This window comes from Phoca vitulina, unplaced genomic scaffold (assembly GCF_004348235.1).
Source record: "Phoca vitulina isolate PV1807 unplaced genomic scaffold, GSC_HSeal_1.0 scaffold36, whole genome shotgun sequence".
In the NCBI taxonomy this organism is placed as follows: Eukaryota; Metazoa; Chordata; class Mammalia; order Carnivora; family Phocidae; genus Phoca; species Phoca vitulina.
In genome coordinates, this window is record NW_022589739.1 from 14,321,797 (window position 1) to 14,340,619 (window position 18,823).

Below are 18,823 nucleotides of genomic sequence, written 5' to 3' on the forward strand. Positions count from 1 at the left end.
TTTTGATGATTGAATAAGAGGTTATGTTGAGGGGGCACCTGGATGGCTCAGTAGGTTAAGCGTCTGACTCTTGGCTGAGGTCCTGATCTCAGGGTCATGAGATCAAGCGCTGCATCGGGCTCCAAGCTCAAAGACTCTCTCTCACTCTCCCTCTGCCCCCCCCCCCGCTCTTGCATGCACATATGCGTGCGTGTACTCCCTCTCAAATAAATAAATAAATCTTCAAAAAAAAATGAAAGAGGTTATGTTGAAAATTCCAGTCATCCAAACCATAGGAGAAGGCTGAAGTTGTTTACTATCACTCCTTTTCCACCATGCATCTATGTGTGTTCTTTGCTATGGACTTTTTCTGGGTGTAAGTGGAAATCCTGTCTTTGTTGCTAATAAGCCATGTGGCTCTGGTCAATTTATCTTTCCTCTTTCTGGGACTCACTATCATGGTGTAGTAGAAAGAGCATTTTGGAACCAGACATACACTTGAGTTTAAATCCAAGCTCCAGTGCTACTGAAAGTGGCTCTGGGCAAATCATTTTACATTTGAGACTGTATTTCCTTGTCTTTAAAATGGGGAAACTTTCCTTGCAGAACTCAGAATTCTGTTTGACATATAATAGGCAGCTAAGAAATTATTCCTTTCCATAAAGCAAGATTTAGGTTAGATGATCTCTAATAGTCTGATCCAGTGTGTAGTTTTTAGAATTAACTCTGCTGCTTTAATAACATGCCCTTATCACTAGTAATAAACACTCCAAACTGCGGCAACCCAGACAGCCATCTGGTTACCTTCTTTCCATTCCCTTCAAAGTGTTCCTTATGAAGACTTTTTTCTTTTTTTTTTTTTTTTAAGCAGTGATGCCTTGATTTAAATAGCTGGCTGCAATTAAACTTCAGTATTTTGCCTCCACTACAAGACTCCTAGACTAGAGAATTTGTGACAACAGTGACTAGGACTGCTACTGTGCAGCTCGTGACTCATTCATAACTCCCTTAACAGATTGAAACAGCCTAGTAGATGTTGAAGTTATTATGCCTATTTGGATTTGAGACATTCACTTCAAAACATACAACTTCTCTTATTCCTTGTTCTCTAAATGTGCAGGGAAAAATTTTCCTCCCTTCCACCTATTCTCCCCTCCGCTTCTTTTTTTCCTGAGCAGTTAATCATATAGTTTTGTTGGTGGTGGTCCGATCTCCTAGTAGCATCATCACATAGTAGGCAAGCAGCACATCTCTGCCCCCATAGCCTTCTATAGTATAACACTTCTCCTTCTGACTTGTAATTATTGGTTGACTGACTACTCTTCAAGACTGGGAGCTTCTTAAGGGGAGAAGTTGTATCTTAATTTCCCTGTTTTCAAGCATGCTGGCTACTTAAGTGCTGACCTGTCTTAGACCTATTTGGCCTCATTTTGTAAGAACAATCTTGTTTCTTCACCAGTTCCATGAAGATAGCATAACTAAACTTATATTCCCTTTCTTCTGAAAGCTGTTTCACTTCATGAAATGATGGAATCTATACTTTATTTTAGCACCAGCACTTAGGCAAATTGTGTTGTGCTTCCAAATACCTTGTCTTAATTTGAAATTTAAAATACTCATATGGTTGAAGCTGATGCCTGCAATTAGTCTCTCTCTCTCTCTTTTTTAAGATTTTATTCATTTGTCAGAGAGAGAGAGCACAAACAGGGGGAGCAGCAGTCAGAGGGAGAAGCAGGCTCCTCGCCAAGCAAGGAGCCCGAAGTGGGACCCGATTCCAGGACTCTGGGATCATGACCCTAGCCGAAGGCAGACGCTTAACAGACTGAGCCACCCAGGCATCCCCAGTTAGTCTCTTACATGTAAAGATTTATGCCTGGTTTTGGTTTTATTTTATAACAATTTATGTCTTCTTTTGTGATTCCCCAAACCTGAAAGCAATTTTATTACTATAAGAGAAAAAGTGTCAATCAGCAATTATTTTTGGAAGACCTGCATTTTATAGGATTGGGTTTTTTGCCCTTGCTCAATTTATCCCTTATTCTCTAAGAGTGAAGACTATTTTCCAAGGAGATGATAGCTGCACATTGGTGACTCTAATTAAAGTGTAGGGATCAGAGCAAGCAGTCTGCTGTTAAAGCCTCATGTTCCAGGCAATGGCAGTTCCCTAAATGTTTCTTGAACTTACTAACTGCCAAGTTTATTTTACTTGCAATGCCTCCCATTTCACTTTTCTAGTCCTACAAAATCCATGAAGTTCTTTCCGACTATTCTAGCTCATTCACTTGTTCTATTCCTCCTCTGAGCTCTGTTGCACTTTTTGTCATTTCTACTCACTTGTGAATTATTGGGCATTAGTACTTGGTATTGCATTTTTTTAATTGTTACATAAAATTTATCATAATTTTTATGGTAATATAATTTGGCAATTACCATAATTAATTATCATAATTTTATTTTATGGTAAGTTTTTTAACCCCAATAAAATGGAAGGTCTGGAGTGCAGGGGCCTTTGTTTTTATTTCTTTGCATCTTCTACAGTAGCATAGTTAGGTAAATGTTTTTATAAGATTTCATTTAATGGACATGTGGCACACAACATTCGTTTAAAATGAGATCCTAAAGCTTTTCTTGACCATTCAGCCTGCAGTGATCTTTCCATTTTCTGTCCTTTCTGTCCTATCATTTATACCAGAGATTGGCAAACTTTTCTGTAAAGGGCCAGATAGTAACCATTTTATGGTTTGCCAGCAGTATAGTTTCTGTAGCAGCTACTCAGCTCTGCTGAGGATGGTGAGAGCAGCCATGGACAATATGTAATTGAGTATGATTGTGTTCTAACAATACTTTTTTTGTGGACACTGAAATTTGAATTTCATGTAATTTTCTAATGTTATTTAATATTATTATTTTTTCTTTTCTCCTTTTAAAAATGTAAAGACCTTTCTCAGCTCATGAGCCATACAAAAACAGGCAATGGCTGGATTTGCCTGTAGGCCATAGTTTGCCAACCCTATATCAATACTATTTATTTGGTACTTCTGCTGTAGTAGAAAGAATATAGGTTTTAAATCAACAAACTAGGATTCCCTTTCTGGCTTTACTACATACTACTTAACTAGTATAAGCTTGACTTTATTTTCTTAAAATGTGGGCAATACTAAATATAACATTATATGTTAATTATACTTCAATAAAAACTTTTTAAAAATTTTAATGTGGGTAATACTAGCCTTATCAATAAGGCTAGTTGTTTTTGAAAAGAGATAATGTATACGTAGAATCATTAAGTTATAAAACTAAATAATGGAAACCTATTTACTATAATTTATGAAATCTAAGATAAATTTCTTTTTGTATTTAAAATGATAGTGTCTTAACAATTGCTGTTGGGGCACCTGGGTGGCTCAGTCATTAAGCGTTGGCCTTCCGCTCAGGTCATGATCCAGGGGTCCTGGGATTGAGCCCTGGGTTGGGCTCTCTGCTCAGTGGGGAGCCTGCTTCTCCCTCTCTCACTTCCCCTCTCACTCCCCCTGCTTGTGTTCCCTCTCTTGCTGTCTCTCTCTCTCTGTCAAATAAATAAAATCTTTTAAAAAACACAAAAAACAATTGCTGTTGGTCAAGTAACAGCCCTGTCTTGGTTCTCTCCACTTGTATGAGCAGACACCAAAACCAGCATCAAAACTTGCAAAGTAGGTGTTGGTAGCTTGGAAGAAAATCCTGGAGACGAAAGTGGAGTACTCTCTTAACCACTAAAAACTGAATGGTTGTGAGAAGGAGTGGGTATTCAATCAGGTAAGGTAAGCATTATTCCTAAAGTTAGATTCAAAAAGTTGGGCGCCTGGGTGGCTCAGTTGGTTAAGTGACTGCCTTCGGCTCAGGTCATGATCCTGGAGTCCCGGGATCGAGTCCCACATTGGGCTCCCTGCTCAGCAGGGAGTCTGCTTCTCCCTCTGACCCTCCTCCCTCTCATGCTCTCTGTCTCTCATTCTCTCTCTCGCAAATAAATAAAATCTTAAAAAACAACAACAACAACAAAAAAACGTTATCTTTAAAAAAAAAAAAAAAAGTAATACAGCTCTCCACATAATGGTAAAGTCAGCATATGAGCTGGTGTTTAAGTTTTAAGAAACATTCCATTACTAATGTTCTTGTGAGGCACAGACGACTATGTAAGTCAAAGTGATTCAAAAGAGAATAGAACTCTCAATATGAAGAAATTGGTTAGAAATATTTTAAGAGAAATATTCCCTCATTAATACTTAATGAGAGGAAAACTCTCATTTTCCTTTTTTTATACCCATAAATGATATATGTTGAATCAGTGTAAGTAAGCAATTTAAAGTGAATTCTAAGTGGTCAGGTGTGTCTTATTTTAATTGGTAGCTTTTTTCTTAGTGTTACGTAAAATTATACTTCATCTTACTTTTGACAGTACTGTATATATACAGTATTTTATCTGTTCTCCTAACAACTACATTGCGATCTACTTGTTTAGTTTTCTCTAATTTAATTGTAAACTCCTGTGTTTTATTTACTTGCCCCAAAGTGATTAGCACACAGGAGCTCAGTAAACATTTGATGAATGAATGAATGATACTCTAATACAGTGGACACATGATGTTGTTTCCAATAGTTTAAAATTGTCCACCCTGAATTTAGTAGGGAAGGAAAAGCCATAGATTTGTGGAATATAGAAATGAGATTTTAAAACTGTAATTATTGACAATGTGCAAAGATGAACTTGTGCCCTATTTATATCCTTCTATCTTCATTCTATTAAGAAAATTAAAAAAATATAGCTCAGATCATTAGGAGGATTAAATTTAGATAATGTTTGTAAAGTGCTTAGCACAAATACATGAATGATTTGTTTCATTTAATCCTTTTCACCCCTTTAATTAAATCAGCTTTTCCTTAAGCTTAAGAAGCATGGTTCAAGATATATTAAAATCACTTCAAATTCACTTTTCTGTGTTAATCACTTGAACTACATTGTGAATAGCTGAATTTCATCACAAATAGCATTTTATCATATTATATGGCTAAGTAGGCTTGGGGGTAGAACCACCCAGAGAATTTACAAATATTTCATAGTAGTGTTAATCAGAGAAAATGTGCTTCAGTTTTCCCAACCATTACTTTACAGACCTTTGGAATATAAACCCATTTTTAAGTTGTAGAATCTCTATACTAACATTTTTCTTACTGAATATCGGGAAGTTACAATCTCCTATTTGGTAATGAGAGAAATTACTTTCCCAATCCAGATCATTATTTAATAAGGACAGTATTTCAGATTTTTATAACATTTAAGAAAATCTTCACACCGGACATCATCATTGTGAATCCTTCCCTGACCTGATTCCATTCCCATCAGTGTCCCAAACAGGATTGGATGTGCCATCTATGAGTTTTCATGGTATGGTAGGCTTATTTCTGCCCAAGCTTTAGTGTACAGTGACTCTTTACTTACCTGTTTTCTCCCAGGCATGAGCTTTTTGAGGGCAAGAACCAAGTTTTATTCATCAGTGGGAACTTCTGGCCTGCTGATTTCCCAAATGCCCACGAAGTATATCAGGGCCTGCCATAAAGGGCATACTCAAATATCACTTTAATTGAATTGGAATTAAATTAGTTGATTATATAAGCAAATCGTGACTGGAAAGAGGCTCTAGAATTGCCCTAAATATATTTGAAATGAAATACCTTATGAAATATGTCTCATATTCTACATTATTATGGTATTCAGGTGAGTCTGAGAAGGGAGTTATATGGTGGTTGTTTCTGAACTATATACTTACTAGAGTCTTCTATATGGACTTTATTGGATTATAAACTCTGACTCCAAACCTGCTTGCCTTCTTCCTGTTGTGGTACTGTCTAAACAGAATAGTAGCTTACATAAGTTCTGATCCCTGAGTACAGCTACAAACATTGATTATAAGAGTAAACAGCTACAATTAGCCCTTGTAAAACATCAAAAAAGCCTTATACTCTGCTTTCTTGCTTTCATTACTGATATCTCAGTGATTGTGTTTTTGTTTGAGGCCAGATCATTGTACTAAAATTTTCATATCTTTTTTTCTCTTTACTTTTAGGGTTTTGGAAAAATAAATTATTAATTAAGTTGGGTAAGTGGCAGAAATAAAATTGAGAAATTTTTCTAAACCTAAGTAAAGCAGAATTCTTTTATTATCAGAGGTATAAGATTACAGTTCTTCTTCCAGTGCTGCAGCAATCTGTCTTCATCCATCCATTCAAAATGAAGTATATATTTTTTTCTTTTTTTTTTTTAAAGATTTTATTTATTTTATTTGATATCAGTTCAGGTTTTTTTTTTTTTTTTAAAGATTTATTTATTTATTTGAGAGAGCGAGAATGAGAGAGAGAGAGAGCACACGAGAGGGGGGAGGGTCAGAGGGAGAAGCAGACTCCCTGCTGAGCAGGGAGCCTGATGTGGGACTCGATCCCGGGACTCCAGGATCATGACCTGAGCCAAAGGCAGTCGCTTAACCAACTGAGCCACCCAGGCGCCCCTATTTATTTTATTTGAGAGAGAGAGAGAGCACATGAAAGGGGGGAGGGTCAGAGGGAGAAGCAGACTCCCTGCTGAGCAGGGAGCCTGATGTGGGACTCAATCCCGGGACTCCAGGATCATGACCTGAGCTGAAGGCAGTCGCTCAACCAACTGAGCCACCCAGGCGCCCCTGAAGTATATATTTTTGTGTGATCTGACTCAGCAGGTTGGAAGTTCCTGTGGACTAAATATCTTATTTGAAAGTGGTCTTAAGTGAGGTAATGATGCAGTTTTGGAATATAGGTGAGGTTCAGTTGGGTGGAGTCCGGAGCCGATGACCAAGAAAGAATTCTTGAGGCGTGTTTGGTGCAAAATGGTGGTTTATTAAAGCATGGGGACAGAACCCGTGGGCAGAAAGAGCTGTTGCCCTGTGGTCTTGAGGAGTGGCTGATTATATACTCAGGAGTTGGGGAGGTGAGGACAAAGGGGGTGTCCAGAAGGACTGTCATATGCTAAAGACTCTCAGGATACTGGAGGCCTGGTTACTGTCAAGCCAAGGTTGTTTTTCCCTCTAATAGGCACTAATATGAAGACAGTTGGGAGTTTCCTGGAGGAATGTTACGTTCCTCCTATCACACGTCCTTGTCAATGGGCTTCAGGTTCAAAAGAAATTCAATTTTATTTACATTTCCTCTGCCTCAGCCTCCCTTAATTTTATGGAGGAGAGGGTGATGTTAGGGCTTCAGGAAACTGAGTTATGGGTCTCTTGGAAGTTAGGCTATTGATAAGAAAGCTTCTTCCTTGTAAATCACTAGGACATTTTTTTAATTTATTTGACAGAGACACAGTGAGAGAGGGAACACAAGCAGGGGTAGTGGGAGAGGGAGAAGCAGGCTTCCCGCAGAGCAGGGAGCCCGATGTGGGACTCGATCCCAGGACTCTGGGATCATGACCTGAGCCGAAGGCAGACGCTTAACAACTGAGCCACCCAGGCGCCCCTCTCTAGGACATTAGTAAACTGAGGGAGACTCCTGTCCTGCAGGACTGTGCTCTCTATCAGTTAACCGTTTGTTTTTCCTTTAGGGCAGCCAGGAGTGCTTGAGGAATGTCACATATATCCCAAAGTGTGGGGGGAGGGGTGTAGGGTGCCGGCTTCGGCTTTGTCCTCAGCTTGCCTTCTGTTCCCTCATCAGTAAGCCTTCATTCATTTGCTTGAAACCACATCATATATGGAGCCGTAAGTATCCTGTCCTGTCTAATGCAGGACATTGTGGTAAATGCTATTTTCATTTTTGGATTCCATGATGCCCAATTAACAACATTCACCAGTGGCTAACAAAGAAAACTAATAGGAATAGAATCTAGGATTTCAATCCCATGGTAAATCAGTATTTATTAACTTAGAGCTCTTTAAAATGGCCTCTTATGTTCTCTCTTTGTGAATGGCATCAGAGAAACTTGAAAGTTGTCTTTGATTCTTCCTTCTCACTCCACCTTCCTGCTCTGTCCCATTGCCATCTACATTTGTAAACCTTGACTTTTTCTTTTTTTTTTTTTTTAAGTTTTATTTATTTATTCGACAGAGAGAGACACAGCGAGAGAGGGAACACAAGCAGGGGGAGCGGGAGAGGGAAAAGCAGGATTCCCTCTGAGCAGGGAGCCTGATGCAGGATTCGATCCCAGGACCCTGGGATCATGACCTGAGCCGAAGGCAGACGCTTAACGGCTGAGCGCCCCAACCTTGACTTTTTCTTTAGTCTCCGTGGTACTCAGGCTTGCTACTAGGGCCCTCTGCCAGTCACTACCCCCACAGCAGGAACTAATCCTCTTTCACCTCTTCCTGGGGATTTCTGTTTGCTCATTGCTAGCTTGGGTGATTTCAAGAATGGAGAACCTAGTATTATTTTGAAGGTAGTATTGAAAACTGATAAGGAAGTAACCCTGAGAATAAGATTTTAGCTCAGCTGCTTTGTGTCTTGGATGAGTTATTTAACCTCCCTTGGCTTTAGTTTTCTCATTTGCAAAATAGGAATGGCTACCCCAGAGAGTTGTAGAAATTAATTCATTTATTTATCTCCATTCTCTTATCAAATCCTATTAATTTATGGTAGAGTAATTGGGAAAAAGGAATACTACCAAAGGACAAATAGAGGAGAGAAGATAGATAGGCTACCAAGATTTAGGAAGATAGCAAATTGACTGTTAAGTAACAGAGAAGAGCAAACTGAAAACTACCTACAGAAGGAGAATGAAAGTACAGGCTAATCCATATCATAACCCCATACAGGCTCAGGAATTGTAGGTGCTAAGTACCTTGGAAAGGGGGCTAAAGCAGGAGGATTTTTTTTTTTTTTTAAAGATTTTATTTATTTATTCATGAGAGACAGAGAGAGAGAGAGAAGCAGGCTCCCAAGGAGCAGGGAGCCCGATGTGGGACTCGATCCCAGGACCCTGGGATCATGACCTGAGCCGAAGGCAGACGCTTAACCATCTGAGCCACCCAGGCGCCCTAAAGCAGGAGGATTGATTGAAAATCTGTATAAAGCAGCTTTAGACTCCCAGATCTCCTTTCCCTCAGTGTGACAGTTAACTTCTAGAGAAAATGAACCAGAGTGTTTCTGGACTCAGAGTAGGTATGTGACAACAAAGGTAAAGCAACAGGATGAGAGCAGGGGTTAAGCGAAGATATACATTCTGTCTTCTAGACACACTCATGGCTTGCTCCCTCACTTTCAGGTCTTTGCTTAAAGGTGCCTTCCCTAACCACCTGATTTAAAACTACAGCCCTTCCTAACCCAGCATTAGTTGTCCCCCTCCCCCCACCCTTCACCCCCCAGCTTAATTTTTTTCTGTGACACCACTACCTGACAAATTTTTACTTATGTCTCCTTCTATTGGAGTGCAAACACCAGAATAGTAGGGAGTTTTGTCTGTTTTGTTCACTGAAGTATCCCCAGTACTTAAAATAGTATCTTGTAGGTGCTCAGTGAATGTTTGTTGAATGAGTAAACAAATGAGACTATTCAGATCTTTTCCCAGAAGGTTAACAGCTAGTCTTTTTTTTTTTTTTTTTTTTTAAAGATTTCACTTATTTATATGACAGAGAAAGACACAGCGAGAGAGGGAACACAAGCAAGGGGAGCGGGAGAGAGAGAAGCAGGCTTCCCGCCGAGCAGGGAGCCTGACGCGGGGCTTGATCCCAGGACCCTGGGATCATGACCTGAGCCGAAGGCAGACGCCCAACGACTGAGCCACCCAGGCGCCCCTAACAGCTAGTCTTATGTCCCCAGGCAGGAGATTGGAGAATTTCTGTCTGGAGAAATGACTGGCCTAAGAGAAAAGACAAGCATTGATGTTTGGGGGAAGAGTCCCCTATTTAAAAGGTTACATCTCTACTTATTAACTGTATAGTCATATTCAATAGTCAGCAAGCCCTGTTCTCTCATAGAATCACCAGTTATCCAGGGAAAGCCTCTAACACAAAAGACAGATACCAAGGCAAAATGAGAAAAAGGAAATAATAATGCATAGAACAAAAGAAAATCCTAAAAAAAACTAGTATCTCTTGTCAGAGAGACAAGAGACAATATGGTATCTATGAAACAAGAATAAGACGCTCTTTTAAAAAAGGGGGGGACCTGGTTTCAGAGAACAAGAAATAGCTGTTGAGAATGAAATTATGTATAGTAGATATAAATTCAGTAGAAGAGAAAGTTTAAGGAATCTTCTAGACAGTCGCATGTTCTAGTTTAAGATTAAAATTTAGAAATATGGGAGATAAAAAGATTCTTAGTAAAAAAAATCTCAACAATAGCACCTTGCTTAGAAGATGATAGAAAAATGCCTTAAATTTTGAGAATATCTAGCCTAGAATTGATTTGGCTAGTATCTGCCTACAACATCTTTGTCTCTTTTACATAGTATATAGCTGGAATTAAAAAAAAAAAACAAAAAATCTCCTCTGAGGATATTTGTTTCAGATCAGCTTCATTTTTTTGCATGGATTATCCTAGAGAATATTCTAGTGAGTTTAGTCTATCCTTGATATATTTGGGTTTATTTCTTTGATTTTATTTTGTATTTTGTTCCATCTGACCTGGCTTCTCATTCTATTTTTTTAAATTTATAATCTATTCTTTGAGTGGTTACCTTAACATTTTTTGGTTGGTAACAGTTTTATTGAGATGAAGTTCACATGTCATACAACTGACCCATTTAGAGTATACATTTTTTTTAGCATGGTAACATAGTTCCACAATGAATTTTGCAACATGTTCAGCACCCTAAAAAGAAATCCTCGGGCGCCTGGGTGGCTCAGTCGTTAAGCATCTGCCTTCGGCTCAGGTCATGATCCCAGGGTCCTGGGATCGAGTCCCACATCGGGCTCCCTGCTCGGCGGGAAGCCCGCTTCTCCCTCTCCCACTCCCCCTGCTTGTGTTCCTGCTCTCGCTGTCTCTCTCTGTCAAATAAATAAATAAAATCTTAAAAAAAAAAAAAAAGAAATCCTCATACCCATTAGCAGTCAGCCCTCAGGTTCCCTCAAACCTCCCAGCCCTAGGCATCTACTAATCTAATTCCTATCTATAGATTTACCTAATTTGGACATTTACCATAATGGAATTATATAGTGTATGTGATCTTTTGTGATTGGCCTCTTTCACTCAACATAGTATTTTCACTCAACAAGTTGTAGCAGGTTGTAAAACTTCATTCCTTTTTATTGACGAATGATATTCCGTTGTTTGGATATGAGATTTTATTTATCCATTCAGTGGTTGATGGACATTTGAGTTGTTTCTACATTTTAGCTATTACAAACAATGCCGCTGTGAACATTCGTATACATGTTTTAAGGTGGGCATTTGTTTTCATTTCCCTTGGGTATACCTAGGAGTGAACTTGCTGGATCACATGGTATCTCTCAGTGTTTAATCTTTTGAGGAACTGACAAACTATTTTCCAAAGCGGCTGCACCATTTTATATTCTCATCAGCAATATATGTGGGTTCTAATTTTCCACATCCTTAGCAATACTTGTTATTATTGATCTTTTTGTTTATAGCCATCCTGGTTGTGTAAAGTGGTTCTTCATTGTGGTTTTGATTTGCATTTCTCTAGTAACTAATGATGCTGTATATTTTTTTATGTTCTTATTGGCCATTTGTAGCTGTTCTCTGGAGAAATGTGTATTCTAATCATTTGCTCATCTTAAAAAATGGGTTATTTGTCTTTATACTGAGTTGTGAGTTTTTTATATATTCTAGATATAAGTCCCTTATCAGATCTATGATTTGCAAGTGTTTTCTTCTACTCTGTGGGTTGTCTTTTCATGTTTTTGATGGTGTCCTTTGAAGCACAAACATATTTAATTTTGATAAGTTCAATTTATCTTTTCTTGTGCTTTTGGTATCATAGCTATGAAGCCATTGCCTAACCCAGAATCATGAAGATTTATGCTTATGTTTTCTTCTTGGAGTTTTATAGTTTTAACTCTTATCTGTTGGTCTGTGATCCATTTTAAGTTAATTTCTGTGTATGATGTGAGGAATGGGTCCACTTTCATTCCCTTGTATGTGATTATCCAATGAAAAGACTCCTCTTTCCCTACTGACTTATCTTGGCATTCTTTTCAGGGATCAATTGATCATAAATGTTTAGATTCATTTCTTAACTCTCAATTCCATATTGATTTATATATCTGTCCATATATCAGTACCACACTGTCTGGATTACTGTAGCTCTGTAGTAAGTTTTGAAATCATGAAGTATGAGTCTTCCAACTTTGTCTTTCTTTAAAAAAATTGTTTTGACTATTTTGGGTTCCTTGAATTTCCATATGAATTTTAGGATAAGCTTGTCAATTTCTGCAAAGAAGCCAGATGTAGTCTTGATAGGTGTTGCTTCGAATCCGTAAATCATTTTCGGGAGCATTGCCATTTTAACAATATTAAATCTTCTGATTCATGAATGTGGCAGGTGCCTCTGTATTTATTTATGCCTTCTTAAATTTCTTTCAGCAACATTATGTAGTTTTCAGTGTATAAGTGTTGCATTTCTTTGTTTAAATTTATTTCTAAGTATTTTTTTCTGATCAATGATATTATAAATGAAATTGTTTTCTTAATTTCATTTTGGATTGTTCATTGCAAGTTATAGAAATACAATTGATTTTTGTATATTGATCTTGTGTTCTGCGACCTTCGTGAATTTGTTAACCAGTTCTTATAGTTTTTTTAATGGATTCCTTAGATTTTGCCTGAGGCATTTAAACATGAGTACTTAATATATAGAAGTCCCAAGTTTAATCAATATTCCTGACATTCTTCTGCAATAATACAAAGACTTTAGAAATCTGTGGCAGCCAGAATAATGGCACCTCAAAGATGCTCAGGTTCTATCTATAAAATATTTATTATTTTACATGGCAGAGGAAAATTAAGGTTGTTAATCAGTTGACTTTGAAATAGATTATCCTGGGGCACCTGGGTGGCTCAGTTGGTTAAGCATCTGCCTTCTGCTCAGGTCATGATCCCAGGGTCCTGGGATCGAGTCTCTTATTGGGCTCCCAGCTCAGTGGGGAGCCTGCTTCTCCCTCTCTGCTGCTCCCCATCTTGTGCTCTCTCTGTCAAATAAATAAATAAAATATTAAAAATAAAATAGATCATCCTGAATTGGGGTGGGCCCAATGTAATCACATGTGTCCTTTATTTTTTTTAAGTTTTATACTAAAACTATAATATGTAGCTTTTTTTTTTTTTTTTTTACAAATTGTTAGACATAATAATTCATTTCTCTGTTAGTTCAAAATTTTAGAATTGACTTGGATTCTACTATCAGTCATCTTCCATATCTTGAACATTCCTGAGATTTGTTGATTGCCTTTTTTAAAGGTCTTTCTATGTTTTCCTCCTTTTTAATTCCATTACCAGTCTAGACTCTCCTCTTCTTTTTGTTTTTTTAATTTAATTTTATTATGTTATGTTAGTCATCTTACATCATTAGTTTTTGATGTAGTGTTCCATGAATTATTGTTTGCGTATAACACCCAGTGCTCCATTCAATATGTGCCCTCCTTAATACCCATCACCAGGCTAACCCATCCCCACACCCCCCTCCCCTCTAAAACCCTCAGCTTGTTTCTCAGAGTCCGTAGTCTCTCATGGTTCGTCTCCCCCTTCGATTTCCCCCCCTTCATTTTTCCCTTCCTACTATCTTGTTTTAGAGGTACAGGTCTGTGATTCATCAGTCTTACACAGTTCACAGTGCTCACCATAGCACATACCCTCCCCAATACCCATCACCCAGCCATCCCATCCCTCCCACCCCCCACCACTCCAGCAACCCTCAGTTTGTTTCCTGAGATTAAGTATTCCTCATATCAGTGAGATCATACGATACATGTCTTTCTCAGATTGACTTATTTTGCTTAGCATAATACCCTCTAGTTCCATCCATGTCGTTGCAAATGGCAAGATTTTTTGGTGGCTGTATAATATTCCATTGTATGTATGTATTGTATGTATGTGTATATATATATGACATTTTCTTTATCCATTCATCTGTCGTTGGACATCTTGGCTCTTTCCATAGTTGGCTGTTGTGGACATTGCTGCTATAAACATTGGGGTGCATGTACCCCTTCGGATCACTACATTTGTATCTTTGGGGTAAATACCCAGTAGTGCAATTGCTGGGTCGTACAGTAGCTCAGTTTTTGACTTTTTGAGGAACCTCCATACTGTTTTCCAGAGTGGCTGCACCAGCTTGCATTCCCACCAACAGTGTAGGAGGGTTCCCCTTTCTCTGCATCCTCCCCAACAAGTTTCCTGACTTGTTAATTTTAGCCATTCTGACTGGTGTAAGGTTGTATCTCATTGAGGTTTTGATTTGGATTTCCCTGATGCAGAGTGATGTTGAGCACCTTCTCATGTGTCTGTTGGCCATTTGGGTGTCTTCTTTGGAAAAAATGTCTGTTCATGTCTTCTGCCCATTTCTTGATTGGATTATTTGTTCTTTGGGTGTCGAGTTTGAGAAGTACTTTATAGACTGTGGATACTAGCTAGCCCTTTATCTGATAAGTCACTTGCAAATATCTTTTCCCATTCTGTCAGTTGTCTTTTGGTTTTGTTGACTGTTTCCTTTTCTGTGCAAAAGCTTTTTATCTTGATGAAGTCCCAATAGTTCATTTTTGCCCTTCCTTCCCTTGCCTTTGGCGATGTTTCTAGGAAGAAGTTGCTGCTGCTGAGGTCGAAGAGGTTGCTGCCTGTGTTCTCCTCTAGGATTTTGATGGATTCCTGTCTCACATTTAATAGACTCCCCTCTTCTAAGCAGGTTACTGCAGCAACATTTTTTTCCCAGAATCAAGTCCATCTTGGACCTTTCGCCACATTGACTTTTCTGAAATACTTTAATCTGAACCATCCAAACTCTTCCCAGAATCAAGTCCATCTTGGACCTTCGACACATTGACTTTTCTGAAATACTTTAATCTGAACTATCCAAACTCTATCAGACTTTTGGGACCCTAACACACAAATAACAGAAAAAGAACATATATTCCCCACCTTATTATATCTAATATCATTCTTTCTCCATGATCTGCTTTTAGTTCTATCAGCTTCTTTTAGTTTTTCAGAACCATTGTACTTATTTCTACCTTGTTGCATTTAGCTATTTTTGTGTGTTTTTTATCAGTGTTCCCTATGATAGGCACCATACTGGGTCCTTATTTGTGCCCTTCTGCCTGCCTGACATGTCTTCCTTACCCTTCCCTATTTCTATCAGTCCAAATTCTGTCTAGCCTTCAATGCCTAGCTTAACTGTTATTTTTTCTTTGAAGCCCTTTTTTATTTCCCAAACTAAAAGTAATCTTTTTTTTTTTTAACTAATCTTTATTCCCTCCTTTGAACATTCACAGCACTTTAACTATACCTCTTCGGGCATTTAACTCTACCTTATGTTAGATATTTACATATTTAACATTAGCTTCTTTTTTTTTTTAAAGATTTTATTTATTTATTTGACAGAGAGAGACACAGCGAGAGAGGGAACACAGCAGGGGGCAGGGGGAGTGGGAGAGGGAGAAGCAGGCTTCCCGCGGAGCAGGGAGCCCGATGTGGGGCTCAATCCCAGGACCCTGGGATCATGACCTGAGCCGAAGGCAGACGCGCTTAACCGACTGAGCCACCCAGGCACCCCTTAACATTAGCTTCTTAAGAGCAGAGGCATTGTATCACTAGTTTTATAATTATCCCAGCATCTCCTATCATCCCACCTCAGTTCCAGCCTGATACATATAACAGGTTCTTGGTGAATAAATCCTCATTTTTAAAGTATAAATTAACCTTGGGACACCTGTGTGGCTCAGTTAGTTAAACGTCCAACTCTTGACTTCAGCTCAGGTCATGATCTTAGGGTCATGAGATCAAGTCCTGCTTTGGCGTCTGTGCTGGGTGTGGAGCATGCTTAAGATTCTCTCTCTCTCTCCCTCTGCCCCTCCCCCCATTTTGTTCCCTTTCTCTCTCTCTTAAAAAATTATAAAGTATATATTAACTTTGTTATGCTTTTGCAAGTTTTTTTTATTACTTCAAAATTCTTCCATTATGACTCCAGGGAGAAAAAAAGTCATTAATTTATTTAAAAATTATAACCAAAAAGCCTACATGGGCTGTAATGACTATAAAATAGGTAGGCATAGAATAAAAAGCAAACTATTTTATTTTTGAAGATTTTATTTATTTATTTGACAGAGAGAGACACAGCGAGAGAGGGAACACAAGCAGGGGGAGTGGGGGAGGGAGAAGCAGGCTTCCCACTGAGCAGGGAGCCTGATGCGGGGCTCGAGCCCAGGGCCCTGGGATCATGACCTGAGCCGAAGGCAGGCGCTTAACGACTGAGCCACCCAGGTGCCCCAAAAGCAAACTGTTTTTAAAAAGAACTAAAACTACATCCCTAAAATACAGAATATTCTTTCTGACTAGAATGTAAAGATCAATGTAAGATCCTTGCTATCTACTTCATGTCTAACATTGGTTGCAAAATTCCTGAACTTGTAGAGGATATAAACAATTAGATTTTCAAAGGACTATCCCAGAAAAATTTCTGTGCAAGTAGGAACAACCTCTGGAGGTATAGATTACAGGCTCTTTAACAAGATGTGAATTACTCATATGTTGGTATACATTGGGTAGTCCCTAGAACTTTTTTTTTTTCTTAATGAAGGGAATTAGAAGTGGAAGGTGTTCTTCTAGGAATAATTTCTACTTGTACAAACTAGTGATTTTTTCTGGTCCCTGGCTAACTTGAAAAGTTTCTATGAGCTTTGCAAAGACTCTGAAAAGGAAATTTCTGATAATATATTCTAAAGCCTTATTACTTTTCAGAAGCATAAATGAAAGAGAGAGAGAGAAAAAAAGGATCTGAGAATTAATATAGCACTGGGGTAAAGAGCAGAGGCTTTGAAGAGTGATGGAATTGGATTTGAATCCTGTCACTGCCACTTACTTAGTAGTTAGTTCTATAACCTTGGGTAAGTTACTTCATATCTCTAAATCTGTTATATGTGTAATGGGGGTAAAAATAACTCAAGAGTTTTATGAGGATTAAATGGAATCATGCCTGTAAATTACTTGACAGAGTGATTCACTGTTGTTGCACAGTAAATGTTAGATACTATTACTGTGATGATATCCTAGGGCCAGACGTTAAAAATTCATCCATAGATCCTTAGAATCCATTATGACATGTTTGACATGCCATGTGTGGTTGTTATACTCAAATTTAGTATATGCATAGGTGGATTTGTGAGTGACTGATGAGTCAGTAGAATTAAGAATTCTACTTTTAGTTTTCCAGTAGGAACTCAAGTGCAACCAGCAAACCAGAAAAAATAGGTCTAGGTTGAAGTTGGAGTTTACTTCTGCATAGGCAGTTTTTCTATCAGGAGATAGGATTTTACTCATTTATGGAGCAACTACTAAATGCCAGTTGTATTAGATTCCTTTAAAAGGTATGTTATTTGGGGCACCTGGGTAGCTCAGTCAGTTAAGTGTCCAACTCTTGGTTTTAGCTCGGGTCATGAGATCGGCCCCATGTCAAGCCCCCCACAGAGTGTGAAGCCTGCTTAAGATTCTCTCCCTCTCCCCTCTCCCCCCTCCCCCTTACTTCTCCCCCCCTCCCCACGCACATGTGCTCTCTCTCTCTCAAAACAAAAAATGAAAGAAAGAAATCATATTTTGTTCAGTTGCTATAATCCAAGGCAGAAAGAATTTAAATAATTTGAATTTGCCCAAATCCATACTGTAACTGTTAGGGATTTGCAGGGTATTATAGGGAAATGGTAGGAACTGTGAGGAATTTGAACTCTTCTCTCATTCCAAATCATTTACCTTTGTATTCCTAGCACCCCTCTTTCAACTTGGGGAACTTTAAAAATTATCAGTGCCTATGCCACACTTCAAGCCATTTAAAGCAATTTTAGAAGTGAAACCCAAGCACCGGTATTTTTAAAAGCTCCTTATTGTTATATGGATTGAGAACTACTGATCTGTTCAATGCCAGAAGAGAGTAGATGTTTAATAAATGTTTGATTGTTGAAAGAATATATACCTAATGGTGCAGTTGCTCCATTGTAATTCCCATATTATAGTCAACCTAGAGTGCTTTTGTACTAACTTAAGTCTTTCAAAGGGGCTTTGCATTATACTTCGTATATATTCTCAATTTGCCCCCATGGCATATATAGGAAGATATTTGGCAGGAGGTAACGTTTTGCTGCTGACAGAATTCTGAATTTCCTCCATTACTGAGGAAAATAGGTATGGAAATAGGGTAAGGCTCAGGGTTCCTTTCTTGTATTTCATCCAAGGTTTAAGACATAGGTTGTAAATAGACATTTAGTGGTTATTTTTGTTTTAGAATAATTTTTTAAAAATAATTTGTGGTTCAAAAATCAAAAGATAGAAAGGGATGTACATTGAAAATTGTCCCTCTCATCTCCCAGTCATAGTTCCCCTGCCAGGATATATCAAATGTTATATCAATATTCTTCCAGAGATATCCTAAACATATATAAGCAATTATATTTACACATACTTCCCATTTTTACCGAAAAGTAGTATGGTGCATCGTTTGTTTACTTAACAGTGTATCTATATGCAAAGAATATAATCAGCATATAATTGCTTTCATCTTTTTATAACTAAATATTATTTCTCTGTGTACCACAACTTATTTTCATCTATCACCTGTTGATGGATATTTAAGTTGTTTCTAATTTTTCTCTATTATAAACAATGCTACATTAAATAGATAAGTCATTTCACTTCT

At 38.2% G+C, this 18,823-nt stretch overlaps 1 protein-coding gene across 1 annotated transcript in view; it reads left to right on the forward strand.

Moving 5' to 3' along the window:
- PPME1 (protein phosphatase methylesterase 1) overlaps positions 1 to 18,823 on the forward strand; it is a 78,400-nt gene that overhangs the window by 8,427 nt on the left and 51,150 nt on the right. The window lies entirely within an intron of this gene.